Source organism: Amblyomma mixtum, chromosome 10 (genome assembly GCF_055824585.1).
Source record: "Amblyomma mixtum isolate Tamu chromosome 10, ASM5582458v1, whole genome shotgun sequence".
NCBI classification, from domain to species: domain Eukaryota; kingdom Metazoa; phylum Arthropoda; class Arachnida; order Ixodida; family Ixodidae; genus Amblyomma; species Amblyomma mixtum.
Window position 1 is genome coordinate 136,137,429 of NC_143021.1, and position 20,010 is coordinate 136,157,438.

Sequence of the window (20,010 nt, forward strand, 5' to 3'; positions counted from 1 at the left end):
CTTTTTGTTTTCAAAGACGTGCGCTTTAGAACCGGCGTTACCACTACCTCCTCCCCCATGCCGTACTTCTGCAGCACCACGTGTAGAGCTGGGAAGGACCAAACAACGTGCAACGCTGGGGCGATAAGCTACAAGTTTTCCTGCACTCCTCGCATAGAACACCTGTTACAGAATGTATAGTTGAAAAACTTGCCTTGGTATGAGAAGAAATGCTAGTCATTCCATTTATTGGGATCATACCCACTATCGTGCGGTAACGCCTAAAGTGTGGATTCCCCGTCTTTAGCCGATGTGTTTTTGTTTGGCTGCTCCCTCAGATTATGAAAAGCAGTTCACCACGATCCTGCGAAATAAGAGGATTTAAAAGCTTTTTCTTACCCGTACTAACCCATGAGGCAGGAACATGCTTTGTAACGAATAGGATTCATACTTAGTTGAGGACAAGAGAGCTAGCTAGCGGAAGAGGGCAGAGTGGGTCATAAAACAAATCGGGGTGAATGGCATTCTAGCCGAAATGAAGAAGAAGATATGGCCTTGGTCAGGACATGCATTGCGACGGCGAGGTAACCCGTGGTCATCAGGCAACGCCCTGGATAGCAAGAGAAGGCGGGCGTAGCAGGGGACGGCAGAAAGTTACGAAGGCGAGTGAAATAAAGAAGTTTGATGGGATAAGGCGGCACCAGCTGCCAAAGGACAGGGTTAATTGTACAGGTATGCTAGATGCCTTTGTCCTACAGTGAACGTAGTCCGGTTGATAATCACGATTTGTTTGTTTGCTTGTCTGTTTTTGTGGAGTCTGTCTTGTGTCCGGCTGCCAACCGTCCCTCCGAGTTGTGGGTCACCCGGCAGGCTTGTAGATAGCGGGTGTTTCAGCGAACACTTTAAGAAGTTTTGAAAAATAGGCATTTTGGGGTAAATATATGGCTTTTGTGGCATAGTATTATCTGAGTTGGCGGACGCCATAAAACCGGTGAATATTCTTAAGTAATAAGCTGGTTAACCAACTGTAGCCAGGTCTGTTTGTAGACGCTTGTTGGTAATAGCCCTATCAGAGTTTGTAATTTCGAAAACGCGATTACCGTTGGCGCTGTGCTCGAGAAAATTAGCCGTTTTCGACTAGTTACCTGCACTGGAGGGGCGCTTTGCATGTATCCTTTCGAAAGCGCATGTGTTTTCGCACTATACAGCGAAATTGGCGCCCTTTCTCATTCAAAAACATCGGCGGAGTGCTGACACAATGGTTCGTCCTCTCAGCAATTTCAGAAGCTTGCGCTATCTCTCTCGCAACTTTGTTCACGTCTTTGCGAATTATCGTCGTTCTTTCGAAGAATAGCGCCAATTTTTTTATGAATGTAACCCTCAGTGAGTCAGGAATGTGGGGATATAACTCTGGGCCTCTTGGGTTCGTGCGTGATAGTTTTTATCCTGTGTTTTTCTTGCCTGTTCGAGCGAGAATGACCCCAGTGCAACGCGATGCCGATGCCAGATAAAGCGTGACATCTTCCCTTTTGTCTTTCGCTTCTGCGCATGCGCGCTATACGGTATATGTATACGCTGCGCGCAGCACTAAAGTTTTGGTGAAGTCAGCGCTTTGTGGTGTTTCCGTACTTGGCCGTGTTTGTCTTTGCGCTGTGTAGTTGTAAGCAAGACTTACAGCACGCCCAGCAAGTGGTGTTAAACTGGTACTACTATGCCACAAAAGGTGTATCCGTACCCCAAAAAGCCTTTTTAAAGAGAACTATAAGTCGTCCCTGGAACACCTGGTATACATTGTAAAACGAAGACGCAGATTTGTGCGAAAGACGAGCTGCTTGAGCGGCATTGGCATCGCCGCGTGTTTCTGTGCTTGACCTGGCTTCTCTCCTTTCTTTCTTCTTTAAGACTTTATCTTCCTGCTGAAGTAGATACCGTTCTCTTTTACCAACTAGGCATCTCCGAAATGTACTCCTGTTTTTGAACTCGCGCAAGATGCCGATCACTGCCGCCAGTTCTCCCTCTGAACCAACACTGACACCCAGCACCACCAGAAATGCTTCTCTACTGGCCCCCTTTTGTGATTCTGGATGCTGTCAAGCACCCTTGGACTGTCCTATGTACAGTGCCCACCATGGCGGGTCGCAGCTCAGTTAATGAATGCTTGTGACAGGTCATCGGGAAGAGCAACCCCATTCTGACCTTTCTCTGTGTCTCAAGAACTTGCGCTTATGACTTTTTCATAAAATGTGCTCCTTTAATCCATTAATGAAAGAAATATTTTCGCCGCATCCAGCTACACCTCATCTCGCATCGACCAACAACCAACAACAGAAAGTTGGAGTGACAACTTCTTGTACTAATGCGCACCATTCTCCCTGGTGGCCAAGAACAGATACTGAATGGCACTGGCTTCAAGCCTCCACAGTCTTCATTTGTGACGCCATTCACTTCAAGATCGCGGTTGAAAGTGCCTTAAAAGTTTGTGTTGTTGTTGTTTCTCTGCAACTAACGTTACAAACTAACCACTCCTTTCTGTAGTGCCTACGTGCCGTCGAAGTATGCAGAATAAATCAATAAATAAATTAACTGGTCAGTTTAGTCGACGCCTGTGAACTGACCAGAGCAATGTCTATCGATAGCCCTTTAGCGGTCGCCTAGTATTGCCCACGAAGTCTTTGCGATTGGCATAATGGAGCCACCTGTCGCACCATCGGCGTAAGGCGCTTGAAATAGAAAAGAAAATGGGCCACTTTCTCCTAATTTTTGCAAATGACGGGGCAGGAATATCGGCCTACCTACAAACACATAGCTTAAGCAAGGATTTCCTGATGTTAGGAAGGGTTTATTTTTACAGAGCTCCTCCCCGATTTCCACCAGCTTAGGCATTACCATGTTATGGTCCATTCGAGATACATTAAAAAATCATGTCTGTTCCGCTCTGGAAACGACTTGAATGTTCACCACACACTGCAGAGACGGCCACAAAAGTCTGTAATATTCCGTCAATACGCAATCATGCACGATGCTGAAAGAGCTGTAGTAGCTAGTCCTTGATTAACAAATCTACACCGTAGAAGAGTGGGGACAGTCAAGCCAAGCCCTTCCCCCGCATTGTCCGGTGTCCAGAGGCACGCACAATGAGGCACACTGACTCGAAGAACAAGTCTCACGTAATTATTTGCCATCGATCACCAGCGTGGTATACGAAGCACTTCTAGGTCCCACAGCTATCGCTCGCTACCACATCACGAAATGTGAGTGTTCGGGCTCTGAATTGCGCGGATCTTAAACCTAATATGACCACTTTATCCACACCGATAGAATATTGGTTGTGGTAATCGCTGGCTATTTCTGACAACCTAATATTATCGTGGGTGTTGATTACACATCCCGGAGTTTCTGCGGTGGCAGCGCCTTTTGCAGTCGGCTTCCGAATGTGTGTCGTTTATCCCAGCAGATCAGGGCTGTTGGTCCTTCCAAGCTTGACCAAAGTTACCTCGTGTACAGAACTCAAGGTCTAAAGTTTGCTCCAGCTTGGGCGTCTCCTGGCGACAGCCATCGGCTGATCCTGGTTCATATAGTGCCACATACCGTCCTTGCCTATAAACACAATGATTCCTGTCAATGCAATAATAGTTGAAATGCTTTAACAGAACGTCAAAAGACACTGGCCAAGCTATCGTGTGGGACGTGGTCCGTGTGGCTGCTAAGGGAATATCTATATCAGCACGCTTGCTCACGGAATTGCTCTGCATTCACACGACACAACATACGATCAACCAACAGGGCACAGTCTTCCAGGGTTACACATGTTCCAGAAAATTTGTCGCAACTTCAGGCAGTGGCCCTTTTTCTCATCATTGTGTGATCAAGGTACCGGGGTGGGTGCTTAAGCGACAATAGATTTTTTTCTTTTTTCCTCAGCCTTTAGCGAGTGTATGTCTTTTGCCAAATGCTGTGTGTTTTGTTTTTCACGTATAGGATTCCGGGGAACACTGTGTTTCACCGTGTCTTCTGTCTTCGTCTATGTGTCGCGTGCAGCGCTGAAGGCCGAAACGTTCATGCATTTCTTTTTTTGCGAACATGATGATGTATGTTATACCACAGCTTAAGCTTTAAGAAATATGTACACTATCACGTAATGCTTTCTTCATATTGATGGCCTCGCTTACTTCGCCACTCACATATGAGATTGTGCGGCCGCCGCGGTGGCTCAGCGGTTATGGTGCTCGGCTGCTGACCCAAAAGACGCGGGTTCGATCCCGGCCGCGGCGGCAGAATTTCTTTGGAGGAGAAATTCTAGAGGCCCGTGTACTGTGCGATGTCAGTGCACTTTAAAGAACCTCAGGTGGTCGAAATTTCCGGAGCCCTCCACTACGGCGTCTCTCATAGCCTCAGTTGCTTTGGGACGTTAAACCCCATAAACCATATGAGATTGTGCTGCTGTGTGCCCTCAAGCCGGCACGTTTTGAACTTACGGCCGTCTGCGAAAGGTACGCTACCACTGTGTACCTATCCTGTGCGGGCTCGTGTACACTTTCCATTTTTTTTAGTCTTAGCATAATCTATGTATATCTCTCCTGTGGCACAGGCTGGGACTCTTTATTCTTAAATCTTTTTCTTCGTGCCAAAATAATTTTATATCAATTTTTTGGTGTCCTTCACCGAAAGCAGCTGCCCAATTGTTGCCTCACGGCAAGCCGATGAAAACACAATGACCTCACGGATAGCGATGGCATGAACTAATGACCGCGGGTATAGCACGTCTACTAGTTGTCACAAACCAGGACGAGATCGTCCCCACATAATTGGGCTTACAGAAAGCCTGAACACGACACTAGCGGATATAATTTCTATTTAGGTGGATGCGAAACTCAAAACGTTGGATCAGATACTCCCGTACATTCCCTACGTTGTTAACACCACAATTCAGGAAATATCCTGCTCTACCGCGTTCCGTATCGTCTACGGGAGAGAAGGGTGGATGATGCCGGACGAGGAGCTCTCGAGCGCGGATGACGACGTCGCACCAGACGCGGGCACAATCGTCGCCCAAGCCGAACAAGTGCGTCAGTTGGCTCGCTTACTCATGAAAAAGCAGCAAAAGACGGACTCCCGACATTACAACCTCTGCCAGAGAGGAGTTTCTATATCCCATGTGACCGTATCTCAGTGTCAACCCTGTCCGCCAAAAAGGGTGAAAAATTCCTGCACTAATAATTCGCTCTATATGTCATCGGCCACGTCGACAGCATGAATTGTGAAGTCGTTCTTACGGAACTGTGGCCGTCGGCGAGCACAAATAAATGTTGTGCACGTGGTCCACTTGATCCCGCAACTCTCACGTCACTGCAGAGCTTCCAAGGCTGTATATTAAGCGCATCTCCCGCCCTATGCACATTATTCTGACCTTTGTTTGTCTCAGCTTCTCATCCTTATTAATTACGTGTCAGTTTTACCCTCTAATTTTTTTTTGTCTACATTCCCTGTTTTGCTTTTCTCCTCTTTTGTAATTACTCCGTTCCGCACCGGGATGACGCTTTTCTCTGACGAGGGAAGGGTAGACTAATGCCAAAAGCTTGTGCCGCGCCACCTCCATCGTGAGCAGAGAGGACGCCGATGCGGACACGGTCCCGTCAGGAGCGCTCGGGCTGTCTAGGTTTGTGGGATTGAACTCGACCGCTTTGAGATCTCCTTCTAGTTCGTGATAGTATTATTCTTTACAGACACCGCTGTCTGGGTGTGTGACATTGCAGGAATGGTTACATAGAAATGAAAATCACAATACACTAGTCGGTATTTCTTTCAAAAACTGCTCAGGTGGTAGCTGTCGCAACGAACCATCAAGTTTATTCCACATTTGAACTGCGTGCGGGAAAAATGAAAATTTATTGCAACCAAACAAACACCGGGTGTGATATTCATAGGATCGGTCCGGCACGTCACACGTGCAGAATGCCTGGTGAATAAAATGGGGGCACCTAAAGAACGCACTTGCGCACAGTTTTGTGTCGCATGATAATCCAGTCGCATTTCCGTCGATGCTCGAGGGAATTCGGTGATAACGCATGGTAAGGATCTGAAGGGGGAAAGTTGCGATCATAGCGGTTAAAATGTAATCTGATTGCTTTTTTCTGTACCGACTCGTTTGTCTTTGTCATGCACTAGCTGAGGTGAACACACCACTGACGCGTATTCAAGCAGAGGCCTGACCAGGGATCTTTAAGCTGTTAGTTTATTTATTTATTTATTTATTTATTTATTTATTTATTTATTTATTTATTTATTTATTTATTTATTTATTTATTTATTTATTTATTTATTTATTTATTTATTTATTTATTTATTTATTTATTTATTTATTTATTTATTTATTTATTTATTTATTTATTTATTTATTTATTTATTTATTTATTTATTTATTTATTTATTTATTTATTTATTTATTTATTTATTCCCTTTACTCTCAAGCCCCGGAGGCATAACAGAGAGGACGGGCATATAAAATCAGAAGTAATTTTCTTGAAATGTTCGACATCGGTGATGGCAGCGATGAAGGCAGAGAGGTGGTTCCACTCATTTGCAGTTCGAGGAATATATGAACTCAAGCAAAGGGCGGTTCTGCAGTGCGTGATTCATACCTTAAAACTATGATCAGTGCGCGAAGATATATAAGATAGAGGAAGCAGTAACTGATATTTGAGAATAGAGTTAGTATAATAAATACGTTGGAAAAGACATAAGCGAAAATACTTACAGCGAAAAGAAAGAGCTGGAAGACCAAGAGTTGACTTTATGGCAAATAGTCTTGCTGGTCGTGAGTAATTTGAAACAATAAAGCGGGCGGCGTGATTCTTAACTGTCTCTAAAGCGTTGATTAGAGATATTTAATTAGGATCCCAAATACAACATGCCTATTCTAGTTTCGGCCTTATTAACGTCCTGTACAAATGAAGCTTAACGAAACTGCATTCTGCGAAGTTTACATTCTTTCGTTGCGCCTTTTAAATTTCTTTTATTTAGCCTATATTTTGGTTTGGCTTATGGGAGTTTAACACCCCAAAGCGACTCAGGCGATGAGGGACGCCGTACTGAAGGGCTCCGAAAATTTCGACCACCTGGGGTTCTTTAACGAGCACTGACATCGCACAGTACACGGGCCTCTAGAATTTCGCCTCCATCGAAATTCGACAGCGGGGTCCGGGATCGAAGCCGCGTGCTTCGGACCAGCAGCCGAGCGCCGCATCTACTGCGCCACCACGGCTGAGTGGTAGCCTATCTTCTGCAATGATATTGCGCATAAGTATTGTTGCCCTCGCTTTTCCATTCACATCTGAGAACTTCCCTAACTTCCCACCGAAAGCCACCATGCTTTGAAAGCAGGCCATCTACGATGGGCATGTTTCCACTATGTATAGGTATCGATATTTTCCTGGCGTTCACGAAAGCCGCAGATCACATTGATTGCCTTAGGAAACGGGAACACTTGTATCAACCGATATAGCGAGGGAAGGTATCCGCGCTGAAAGAAAGCATCGCCCGCCTGTAGCAACCGTCGTGAACAAGTGGAAAGAGTTTGTTTCTATGTCAACAAAAATACAAAAATACACGTGCCACTTCTTCCGCTACTATCCGTTTGGCAGAGAAGGAAGAGCTAGAGCCCTCGATTACTTTCTTTTTGTGCCCGACCAACAAGCGTAATCGCGTGATAGGGCAGGTACTCAGCCTGGCAGCATAAATACACTTAGGGATATGCGTACAACCAGCTAGGAACTTTGTCTCCAGGGGCTCGCGAGCTAAGATATGCTTCTAAAAATTGCGTTGCACGTATAAATCATACTTGATAACTCTGCTGAACGCATTTATTTCTTTTGTTTTGGGAGCGCTTGGAAATGTTTCTTATCAGATAAATACTTTCGTATCTTCCAGAAAATTAGCGCAGAATCGCAAGATATAGAATGACAAAACATCTTTGCATTACGTCTTCAGGACATAGCGCCAAGCCAAGGGTTTGAAGTGAGTCATCAGCTCAAACCATTCCAGCATGCGACACAAATGAATAAGATTTATCAGCAGTATCACTAAAGAGCGGGCTCGGAGCACTCCTCCAATAGAAGCGCATGAAGCCTAGCGTCTATACGTATGTAATAAAAAAAAGAAATGGTGTCAGTGAACTGATAACGTTTCTTACCTCACCGAGAAGAGTGCACACTTGCAAACACAGACGAATGCTGGCTAAGGATCAGCGCATAAGCATCGAAAAGCGACTCTTTGATGGCGGCTTTCCACATGTCAAATCTGCAATTTATGCTGCGTAGCTTCAATGCAGCGCATCTCTCCCTTCTGGACGAAGAGAACTTGTGGTGGCTGCTGCGGCTCCGGGAACTGCCGCCGTCCCACATTCACCATGCGGTATACGCAGGTGTCCAAGCTGCTGAGAGCGACGAATTCCGTCTCCGGCGGATAGCATGGCTGCGCGGCTGGATGGCGCATCGCCAGAGCATAGATGTGTGGTGGGTGCACTGCCTTGGGATTTCACCTGCTTACAATTAGTGTCCCGCACTGCTGATGCGCATTGCCGCTGCCTTGGGAATTGGCCAACGCGAGGCAACACTTGGCTGGACAGTACACAGGACTGTGGTCACCGCCTGCTTTCTGACCGAAGAGCCGGAGAACCCGGCCCAGACACACAGTGCCGTGTATGTAGCTCTGTGGCCGGTTCAACCCTTACTGGCCGTCGACTACTCCGGCAACACCATCCAGCAGCGAGTGATGGTAGCTCTGCGCGCGGCATTAGGTTACTGTCCTTGGATGTTGCTCTGCGTGCATAAGAACAACATCGAGAACGTATACCGCGTCGCCTACCGTGCCCTGCGCGAGTGCCTATCGCAACCAGGCATCGGCCTGCCACTTCAAGAACGACGTAATTCAACGGTGGATTCCCGCACTGGAAATTCTGCAGCCTCTTCGGCTGATGAACGCAAGTATACGCCACCACTGAGGAACTTTTTCTTCCCGATAACATTTATAGCTTTAAAATATATTTCTAAAACTGACTTTCCACTTGTATCAGCGTAAAAGTTATAGTAAAATGTCCATATACATATTATCAGCTGCTTAGGGACTGTTCGCAGTAAATTATTCCGGAATATAAAAAAAATGGAAGCGACACTAAAGCTACGCCTAAGGGTATGACATGGCAGCGTAATAGCGTCCTATATGCAGGTAACTCACTAGTTTGCATTGATTGATCAATGGGAGTCCTCATGCCCCTCCTGGCGAAGTGGTGCAGCGTTTAAGCGATGCGCCACGGCCCTGCGATGGCGGTGCTCCAAACAATGGGAATTGTGCGACTGTGGTTTGTGTTCGGCTGCTTCAGCCTGCAGCTACAGGCCAAACCAAATGCCGGGACGTGCATGTGAGGAATAGCGGGCGCAGCGCGGAACAGAGGTGGCAGGGAGTCGTATTCAAGCTGGAAGTGGCTGACAATGTACAATGACGATCCACCCCAAGGACAAACGGCTTCAGCAGATTTGTTTACAAAAATTACATTTAACCTTAAATTTCTCACGGCGCTTAAGCGATTCCACTTAGCGTCACTATTTTTTTATATACTACGGCCCGAACATCGATCTTAATACTTGATTCCCTTTTCAAAAATAGCAATGCTTGTAGGAAATGCGGGCCCACCCGACTTATCCTAATTGAACCCACCGCGGTGGCTCAGTTAGGGCGCTTGGCTACTGATGCGGCGTTCCCGGGTTCGAACCCGACCACGGCGGCCATGCTTTCATAGAGGCGAAACGCAAGAACGCGCCCATGTGCTATGCGATGTCAGTCGACGTTGAAGATCCCCAGATGGTCGAAATTCTTCCGGCGTCTTCCACTACGACACTTCTTTCATCCTTTTTCTTCTTTCACCCTTTTCCTCTTCTCTTCCTTCCGGTGCGGTTCGCGTGTCCAAGGAGGTACGTGGAATTTATTGCCCCATTTCCTTTCCTCAAAACCAATTTCTTTATCAGTGCCGCAAATGCACGGAATCCGAAGCTGGCTCTGCCGATTGAAGCTTTCAGTCAGCGGCGGAGCGAAAGAATAGTGCGCACTAAAGAACAAATTGTGATACTTTTCGCAAACACATCTTTGCGGAAAGGTCCCTTTATCAACCAGCCATGCTCTATGCGAAGTAGAGGTGGGCTCTTGTTTGAATGTGGTGTGTGCTTCGATACGGCACACACACTTTTTTATTTTATGTTTAACCTGAGCGTCTTGCGATGCCCCTTGTATGCAGACTCCTCAGTGTTTTCCACAACATCACGTAAGTATCGACTGTTCACTTCATTAGCGACCTACGACGGATTGAATAGACTAGCGCGGCGAGAGTTCTTGCCCTGATGCGCATAACGCACAGGAAAGGCTGGAAAACTCCTTCTAGAATATTGCTAACACTGAGTGCATCCCGAATTCGTTCCATTGCCTGTAGCACTGTTTTGCATACCCGGCACAGCAACCCTGGTATTACCGGAAGCATTTCGTTCCGTACATTTACAGATGAACTTTGTTATTCCTGTTTATATTCCGGGTGAGAACAACTGCAGGTATACCTAATCCGCTGCCGTAAACGTCTGAAAACGAACACATGCACTGGATTTGCACAGACACAACTGCGGAGTTGCAGAGGAGTGTCGTCAAAAAGGCAGGCAGAGTCACCACAGAAGGTAGCTATATTAGTTCTTTTCCATACGTTTCCTTTTCCATTAGTCCTGTTTCATTGACGTAGTGATGCAGGTGATCTCTGCCGCTGCGCGCGGCGAAAAAACACTAGAAGACTGTGGCGGATATAGATTTAATTCGTCTGATTGAAGGCTGTGCAGAACTCGAGTTGAACGTGAGATTATGACAGCCACTTCGGCGCCCGCCACTAGCGACCGCTCCGTCGTATCGCTTGTGTGCTGGCCCTGAGGCGAGATTTCGTTGCAACTGCCCGAGTTACCGAGGGCGCGCAACCGCACTGAGAGGAAAGTAACATTAGGCATTGAGGCGCTCTTACCAGAAGCGAACGCTCAGAAAAAGCCAGTTGAATGTTGTAGCGCCTGATTTAGACCAGCATGATGTGCTAGGTGACGCCTCTCATAGTGCACAAAGCCCTCTGTTATGAACATCCTAAGTTGGAAAAGGCTTCTGTGATATAATAATAAGCACAAAGTTGACTGCGCGATTCGCCAGAGACAGTGAGCATGCTGCAAGTAGTAAACGCCGCGTGACTCACCTTGAACTTGCCAAGCATTGCGACTATTCATTAACGGGAATCGCGGGCTACGCGCAGCTTAAGCAAGATGCTATGAGGCTACGGGCGCCCAGCCGTGTGCTTCGTTAGCAAGCAGTCGCTCTTGCTGAGTTTGGCAATTCGATCCATCATAGAGCACCGATGGAGCGAGCAGTCGAAGCCCGAGTGATATTACTAAAAAACAGGAATCGCGTGCATCTTCTTGCTCCCTGCAAACCGATGAAACCGCAGATAGGTTTCCATTTCACCCCCTAAACTGAGGGGCGTGATCACTGTCAGAAAAAAAAAAAATATCCGAGGTGCCACATACAAAAACATTCAGTCACCCGACTGCACTTTTGTGCGTGGCCAGTGAGCAACAAGTGTAGCGTAACAGCGTATAGTGTCAGCACTGTGGTATAACTTGTGCTATGGTAACTGGAATAGACTGGCACTTTGGTCACCTGTCTTCCGGCTCGACGAGTGCGCCCTGTGTCATCCCGTGCACCTACACCCCGAGCTTCTGCTGGTCTACTTTCTTTTCGCTCGCACTGCACTTCGCGCAACACACGAATAGCTTGACCAATCCTGTGCCAAAACTGGAACTGCTTGCCTGGAATGGTGTTCGTAACGTAAAAATTAACGGTGCTTTAGCTTTGGTTAAACCGAGTGAGAAGCGGAAGCTTCACGATGGTTGAGCGCGGCGAAGTATTGTTGTGCTGTGTGTTTAGCGTTTGTTTGGTATTTTGCAGGCTAAGCCATTGGGAAGCTACTGCTTATCGCTCGGTTTACACAAAGCTAAAGCACCGTTAATTTTTTTATGCTCTCCTGAACACGTGACGTTACCGCCTAGCACGCGAACACCACATGTGCACTTGGTGCCAGGCGCGCCGGTGCTACTCCCGTTATGTGAACATCTGGGGAGCAACCATTCGGTCATGCTTAGTTGCGCAGCCTGCGCGCGCACCTAGACGACTGGATGGGAGCGCGCAAAGTTTAAATGACTAAAAAAGGGCCCTGCAGCCATACAAGGTATAAAGATGATTCTGACGTGTTAGGATTCTTCTGGAAAAGCAAAATTGAAAGCAAGCTAACGTATCGGCCACTGGTCTTGGAAATAATCCAGGCTTCTATGAGCTCTCTCCCACGCTTTTATTGGGACGGCGGGCGTGCAGAGTTATTTTTTGCCCCTTTGTTACATTGGAGCGGCAAGCTAGGCTAGTTCATGTGTGTTTGTCTTGAAAATTGGGTTATTACTCAAGAACACACGCAGAACAGAAAGAGAAGTGCACAGCAGGCGCACGGACTCACGACTGAATTTTATTGAATGAAAGATGACAGATATAGAGTGAACAAAAACCACGTACTCAGAGCTGTCCTTTCGCTGCTGTCACAAACTCGCGTCCAGAAACAAATCACAATCAGCAAGTACAACAGAAGTATTGCATACGTATACACGTGTTTTTAAATTGTTCTTTTTTGGTAAATTGTTTTTTTTAGCAAAAAAAATGTTGCAGCATGTGTCTCACATACATCGGCGGACACCTGGAGCGCGCAATAAGGGTTGGGAGGACAGTGGTAGTGAAAGCAGAAAGGAAGAAAGAGGTAGCGTAGTGGAAGGTTCCCGAATAATTTCGACCACCTGGGGATCTTTAACGTGATCTGACATCGCACAGCTCACGGGCGCTTTTTCCGTTTCGCCTTCATCGAAACGCGGCCGCCGCGGTCGGGTTCCCACCACGGTATTTCGTCTTTTTTTTTATATTATCTTTATATTATATTATTGTTATATTATCTTTATATTATATTATCTTTTTTTTATATTATACGCCTCGAACAACTCTCTTGTACTACGGTCCCTATGCCTGCATAAAATGGTTGTTTTGTCTAGAAGCGGAAAACGCACCTTCTTTTTTTTTTCACAGGCACTGCAAATGTATTGTAATTTGGGATACTTATCGAAAAAGAGATTACTGAAGTGTTTCATTATCATTGTGCACCAAAAAAAAAAAAATAAGCGGTCAGTCTGCGCGCATCCTGTCCGCCTCTGTTTCTGTTGTCCGTGTTGTTAACTGTTTTTTTTTTTTCAAGATGAACAACGTTTCCTGCTTTTTTATCTCATTGAGAGACCACTCTATATTACCCATTATAAGAGCTGCAGAATGACAAAAACGTCGTGCACTACGCCAGGTGCGCGTTTTTTGTATTGCGTGGTGCGTCATTAGCTGTATTTGGCGCTCCCTTTTTTTTTGGAACACGGTGCAGCATAGCGTTGATAGGTAGCGCTGTGCAGCAGACGGCATTTGGGCGCTCTGTCGCCCCGCCAACTTTCCTACATCATGCGAAAGTTTGTGACGGTGCAGGTTCCTTCATAGACGCCTGCGTTTTAGTCTGCAGGAACAGTTCATTTGCATTTTTTTTTTTCAATACACTCTCGAAAACAGTGGATATCACATTTGGCAGACAGCCGGTTCTCTAAGAACGCTTCGCTTGTGCCTCATAGCTGACCCCATGCACTGATGACAGGTTTTTCCCAAGCAACTTCAATACTGCTTCATTGTATGCCGCGTTGGAAAAGCTCACAATTTACATAGACAAGACCAAGATAAAGTTTTGTTGTTGTTGTTGCGACTGAGAGAAGGATGAAGAGGAAATTGCACGGGCCTGCCTGCTGGCTCCAGCCGAGCCACCACCGCTGCCACGTGCAAACAGAGGAGAGTTAAAAGGTCAGAGGAAAGAGAAAAAGAAAAGGAAAGAAAAGACGCGCGTCGGTGCAACAACCGCGTCCGCCGAAGCGGACGCTGGCTGACAAAAATGCCTATCCCGTAACCGAGAGTAGAGAAAGCATGAAATGTTTACGGGCCTAACACAGGCTCCATTGCTCGGCTTAAGCAGCTGTGACGGTGGCGGCATTGAAATCCAGGACGATGCAGAAGCGTACGCGGACACTACGAGACGAAGGCCTGACAAGAATGTATATGCAGCACGTTCGAAACATACGGCCTTCTCTCAAAGCCCCTAACAGATCACGTATGACAACGAAGTGTATTGTGGCATCAATGTGCTTTTTGCACGCGTTATTAGAAATCGGAAATTATAATTCCGTGCATTATCAAACGCACAGCTCGACTGATATCTTGATAAACATTGAGAAGACACTGGCAGCAGTTATTTTTTGTGACTCGTTTGGAGAGCAACCGGCGCTTGTATGCCGGTCCTGTAGGAGGGCTTAGAGAGTCTCGTTGAATCTCGATAAGTCTCGTACGGTGCCCGGATATTCTCGTTTCAGAGCCCGGATGAGTGGAATTCAATGCCCGCATGAGTGGGTTTCAGTGCGCGGATGATGGCTCTCGGTCTCGGCGTGACGTCACCACACTGCCGACAACGGGTGCTAAAAGCATTTCATGCTTAAAAAACAGATAAGCGGCCGTAGCCGCCATTCGTCACCACCTCTAAAGTTTTGTTCCGACGTCATAAAGTTTAGAAAGGCTTTCGCCTGGCAATACTTTAGAGAGCCAAAGTGCCCCCTGAATTTTTTCTGCTTTGATATGAAGTTAATCCCTAACATGTTTCCGTCGAATGCTTTCTTTCGAGTTTCGCAGTTTGCGGACGCTTTAGTGGAAGCAGAAGAATTGTAAAAGTTGCTCGTCCGCGAATGCGGCGAGCGATGAGCCTTCAGTTCCGTATGTGCATTTTTTTTTTTAAGTTTTGTTCCGACGTCATGAAGTTTTGAAGATAACAACGTAGTTGCATGCGCAAGATAAATTATTTCAGAAAGGGTAAAGTGTGTAGTGTCGAAGCGTTTGAAATGTCACGTACTTGCACTCTGCTTCGTGCTTAATTTTCTACACACGTTTTTCATTACATATTGTGTAGCGTATCGCAGCAACGTCCAAATAAAAACTTGCTGTAAGGTTTTCATAACTTCCCCTCCCTAGATGCAATAAAGATTAGGTGGTCGAATTTGTTTGTCTGCACCCTTCAACTAAAGCGCCTGTCCCTCGCCATGTTTAACTCCCTCTTCCTTATTTACGGAAAACCGGAGCTGTGGTGTTTACCCACAGTGAGGAAAATCCTCCGCTTTTTGTTTGTTTTTTGTTTGTTTTTGTTTTGTTTTTTCACATGGAACTCTTGCGAGCCATCACTGCAAAAATAATTGAACCGTACCTGCATAGAGTAGCGTGCTTTCGTCAAGGTAAGATCCTCGCAGGTTGACAACGGTGAGCCCCTCAGGTTTAAGCACATAGTTGTGTGCAACCGTATGCAACCTATTTTTTTTTAATGTTTCGTGCGTCGTAGATTATTTTTATACCGTAACTTTTAAATGAAATTTTCGGTGTTTAAAACATTATTTTGCATACCTAAAATATTCAACCATAAGCAGACACAGTGAGAAGCTAATTGTCCCGCAAATACCTTCTTTAAATAAGCGGAAATAAACTTGCACTTTCCTGTGCTCTGCCAGCATACGCACATCTCGAAAGTAAAGGTGGTGCAGTTCTTGGAGTGCGTCATTTCAAATTTATCCGTTGGCCTGTCCTCCACATACACTTCGAGAAATTTCTATGTCAATCCACATTACGTTTACCTTCATAACAATGAGCATTGGCCCTCTCTTCCCCGGTACATTGTACAGCAGCTGCGTACCAGCCGCCGTGGTGGCTCAGTGGTTATAACGCTCGGCTACTGAAGAGAAGGATGCCGTTTGTTGCCAGCTGCGTCGGTCGAATTTCGATGAAGGCGAAATTCTACATGCCCGTGTACTGTGCGATGCCAGTGCACGTTTATGAACTCCAGGTGGTCGAAATTTCCGGAGCCTTTCACTACGGTGTCCCTCATAGCCTCAGTCGCTGGCCGTAAAAGCCCCATAAGCCGAACCAGCTGCGTGTTGAGTTCCATCCGCGAACGGTGTTAGCGACCTCCTGGAGCTAATATTTTTTCTTTCACTTTTGGCTTGAGCGCACCAGAAGTCCGATAAATCTAATGAAATGAAGGCAAATAGGTCGGCCAAAGCTCTTCAGGGAATAGCTGCGTGAACCTCAGAGCAGTTTCACGTAGATCGTTGCTGCTTTCAAAGGTCACTACAAAGAAAAGTTCTGATAATACGTTTTGCTGGGAAAGTTGCAAGTAATTCATATTGTGAGCCAGCGCGAAACGGACAATGGACCAAGGAAAGAGCCCGTGTCGTTCTCTGTTTCCTTGGTCCATTGTCCGTTTTGCGCAGGTCCACAATATGAAAAGTTCTGAATCCTTTATTTTCACCAGCCTGTAACAGACGTTAACACACTTCACCCTCCGTCTTTTGGCTACCTAGCCATTTGTAATAAACGTGTGATCAGTTGGAGCGCCGTCTGCGGTCAGTAACAGACTATTACCATTCTAAAGCCGAGTTGAAGCGGTACTAACACATTTAGATTGCCATTCTCAAATATTGCTATGAAAGAATGTTTGGTATTTTTTCCCTGAAGGTTTCTGTTTGTTGTTCATTTTCCACCTAATGGCAGCGGGTGCTGTTCAACGCGTGCTGTTTACCTGTGACAAGCGCGGAGGTAGCTTCTCTTCGAGGGAGCACCGGGAGTGGCACTGGTGGAACCAGCACCCCGATTGACCTGCGATGCAGCACTGCAACGCGGATCAAAAGCATGAATTCCGGTAGAGCAGCACTCTGGAGAAGGACCTACAGCAGTGGTAGTGGTGCCCGTATTTTCGCTTCACCTGCTCTGCTACCAGTGTTGGTTTCTGCAGACTTTACGAAGATGTTCATCAAATAGATGAGTTTTTTTTCCTTTACTTGTTCCGCGAACTGTGTCTTGGCCCCTTGTAAGTTCTTGCATCATTAAACGAAACTGCACAGATAACACTTTGGTCAATAGTAGGGGTAAGACTCTTTGAAAGGCAAAATTGTACCGTCCTGTACATCACTCTGAAGCGATCAAACGTTGTAATCACACGAAAGGAAACGCGGCTTCTGATAGCTCATCCACGTTTGTATACAAACTGTACAGGCAACAGGAACCGAAGTGCGAATCCGGCACTATGGACATGAAAATCAATACTTCATAAAAGCAAAACTAGCGCACTTGAACAATTTTGTATCCAATGGTAAGCATTACATACATTTTCAATGTCTTAACCGTGGAACTCGGATGAACAGTTCAACCGATTTTGTAACACTCTAGTTAACAAACTTCGCTGAGTCGTGTATGAAATTACTGAATTGACCAACAATTTTCTGCATTCAAATTTAAAAATAGCGAAAGATTTGTTGAAACAAGATGCACATTCCAGAGGTACTGAACAGTTTTGTAGGCTGGAAAGTTAGCGTTTGGCGACCATAATTAGTTCGTATCAAGGCGCTCTCCGTTTAGGACAGCGGGTCGGGTATGCACTGCTATTTTCTATACGAGGGATAAGCAGTTTGTTTCTGTCGGCCTACTGCAGGAGTTCAAAGTAATAGACCGAGTTTGCTTTTTGCAAGTTGTATTTAATGAAGAGTGGCCTGGCTGGAAGATGCGTTTAGCACCTCTATAGTTCTCACAAGCGTAGTATTTTCGTGCGAAAATTTATTATAGTTATGGCTGTTGTCGTTCCCCAAACTAATATTCCATGACTTAACCTAGAGCAAAACAGAGAATAATATAATACTTGATTTAAAGAGGTCGGTGTAAGATTCCTGATTTTGCCGTTGCTCCCAGTTATTAACGCTAAATAAGCTTTTAATTTATTAACATGCGTAGTCCATTAAAGCTCTTCGCTGAACAATACGCCCTAAAATTTTCGCTCTCTGACCTCTTCTTTGTGAATTCCATTATAGGTTATGTTTATGGTTGTATAGTACTGCCTATTTACGGGCTTGAATATTATGCACTTTGTTACATGTATTTAGACTCAAGTTGTTCTTTAGAAGCCATCGTGATAATTTAAGTAACTATTCATTAGCAGCTCTTTCGAAGCTTACTTCGTTTACTCCAGTGAAGAAAACAGTGGTGTCACTGCATATAATGCTATGTCAGTAAGCCCGGCGATGGAGGTAATATCAATTATGTATAATAACAACAAAAATGGCCCTAAAATCGATCTTAGCGGTACACCGTATAGAATTTACATTTTACTGGATGATATGCTATTGATGTCCACATAGTGGTAGCGATCACCTCGATGACTTTTAATTAAATTGAGTGCTCTCCCTCGTACGCCGTACATTTCATGTTTTTTTTTTTATCAAAGTGTTGTGCTGTACAGTGTCGAATGCTTTTATTTTGGGCCCAAAATAAAATTGCAGTCAAAAGCTTGTGTTCAGTTTTTTTCCACTACCTTTTCTTTAATATAAATCAAAGCCATTTTCGTTAATTTTTTTCTTTATAACCCGTTAGGGCAGGAGTAATAATCTGATGCTTCTCAAAAAAGGACACGAGGCGACCACTTATAGCTCTTTCAGATATCTTTGAAAAAAACTGGAAGGACGGAAATCGACCGATGGGTATTGATGTCTAATACACCACCACCTTTATACACGGGCGTGACTTTGGCAGCATTTAGCTGTTCAGGATAATCTTCACACCGAAGCCTCGCATTATTAATATGCGCTAGTACTGGGAAAATAATGGGTGTAATGTATTCAGTTGCAATGCATTTAATCCATCCACTTCATCTGTTGCATTAATCTTTAGTTGCGTTATTACTGTATCAGTTTCGGGAGGTGTAGTTTGCAAAAGCATAATATACTCCAGCAGGCTGTGTCCTTGCGGGCAGTTTTCCGTGCAGGTATTTTCCCAGCATACTGACCAAAGTTAATGAAGTGACGAATCATTTCATATGCCAGTTCCTGCCCATTCCTATTCTTGTTTTGTTTAACTTTTTCTTGCACAGCATCACAAGTCTTCTTTCTACTCAAAAGGCGGTTAATGCCGTGCATTGTTTTTTCTGATCTCCGTTGATCTGGATAAACTGGTTCTCATCAAATTTAGATTTTGCTGTTTTCAGGTCCAAGTTCAATCTGTTCCTCATCCTTGTGTACTCGAGAAGCAAAGCAGGATGACAGTTTTTTTAAAGCATTATACATTTTATTCCTTTCTTTTATCCTTTTGTGCAGATGCTCGGTTACTCATTGTTTGGGTATCCCAGCCAGATCAAAACGCACGGCAGAATTTTCTATCGCGCATCTGAAGCGCATATCTCGCGCGACACAATTTTGTTTCGCGAGTAAATCTTTTTTTCTCGTGCATTGTGTCGTGCGGCAGAGGTTCATTCCATGGGTTCTTCCGCACGACAAAGGTGATTGCAGTAGGTTATGTCGCACGACAGAGATCTTTCCTCTTTTTTGTCGTGCAACAAACGTGCCCGTGGCAACATTTGTAGCGCGACAGGATGATGTCGCAGGTATCGTAGTGGGACAGAGATAGTCGTGTCGCGCAACAAAGACTGCGGGCCTCGACAGAGTTGCCTATCGTGGGATCAGTCGCGCGAAAGACTTCAAACACGCCTATCTTCACGCGAAAAAAGTGCCTGTCGTGCTGTCTGTCGCACGACACAACCGCCTGTCGTGGACTCTGTCGCGCGACCTATTCCTGTGGAGGGATGTGTCGTGCGACAGAACCCTGACGAGGGTAATTCTGTTTTACTGCAGAATATCTAAATACCGTTGCGCCGTCGTGTTTTAGCGATATGCTTAAATTCGCCAATGGTGTTTTAAAGCGCGTTCACTCTAGCCGAGAAGGCGATGCGAGTTGCTCTGGTCGGTTGGCGACGCACAGTGAGCCAAAGAAACTGTT